At 28.2% G+C, this 1,109-nt stretch overlaps 1 pseudogene; it reads left to right on the forward strand.

The window, feature by feature from the left end:
- The first annotated feature begins 344 nt into the window (after window positions 1–344).
- Window positions 345–424, forward strand: LOC119673548 (annotated as a pseudogene).
- Window positions 425–1,109: the final 685 nt, after the last annotated feature.

The following is a 1,109-nucleotide window of genomic DNA, read 5'->3' on the forward strand; positions in this document are numbered from 1 at the left end:
AACTACTGATGATGAGTATTTGGCAATACTCTTTTACTTTTTGGCTGTATGGTCAGCCAAAAATTAAATTAAGTAATAAATAATAAAATTTTGTGTATACAAATACAAAAAAAAAATATATATATATATGTACACAATCATGCACCAATGAAGAAAACCATCTATCTATACATGAAAAGTTATTTTAATAAACAATGGCATTACGTGATGTTCAAACGAAATAATTAATTTAAAAAAATTATGTTAAGATGCATGGAAGAATTAAGGAGATGTTTTTTTTTGTGACAATGTAATTATATATATTATATTTTTAATTTAAATTTAAAACTAATAAGTATAGTCAAAAGACTATACTTCGCAGGATCATTTCTGTAGTCAGTCTTCTGTTAGTTACTTTAAATGCAAAGTAAAACCACCTTTTCGTACATTTTTTAAAAAAAAACCTGTCATGTGACAACAATAGCATTAAAACAACAAAGGCTAGGCAATTCTGAACAGTATACTACCGGTCGTTTTCCGGAAATGTTCAAAAGATAAAAAAAACTAATCACCAAAGTCAGATAACTCACCGTAACAACGATTTGTGTTCTCATTCATTTGGTCCAATAAATGACTTTTCGAGCACTCAACACATCGAATTAATAGGTTATTTGCCGTATACTCCCGATATTCAATAACTTTTTATTTTTACTTCAAGACTATAAAGATAAATAGCTTGGACAACTGCAAATATGATCGGCAGCAGAAGCTTTTCATAAGTTCAAAGAATATATCTTGATGTGAGATATTAGATGGGAAAAACATCTATGCCAGTTTTGAAATATATATACAAGATTGTATACAAGGTGATTCTAAAGAATATTATCTAATGAAATAAAACCATTTCAAAAACAAAATTATTGTTTTTTTTATTGAACTCATAATACAAATAGGGAGTCTCCTATGACGCGATATTATGATATAGATGGAAGTGTAAAAATCATGATGTGGTTAGAAAGTATAGTTCAAAAACTAAATTTTAGAGAAACTTGCTATAAAAAGAACAGTTTTGCTGCTTGTAGGAATGTCACTATGCTGTGGATAGTGAAGAGGTCATTTCGTCTCATTCA

This window comes from Teleopsis dalmanni, chromosome 1 (assembly GCF_002237135.1).
Source record: "Teleopsis dalmanni isolate 2A chromosome 1, ASM223713v2, whole genome shotgun sequence".
Lineage (NCBI taxonomy): Eukaryota > Metazoa > Arthropoda > Insecta > Diptera > Diopsidae > Teleopsis > Teleopsis dalmanni.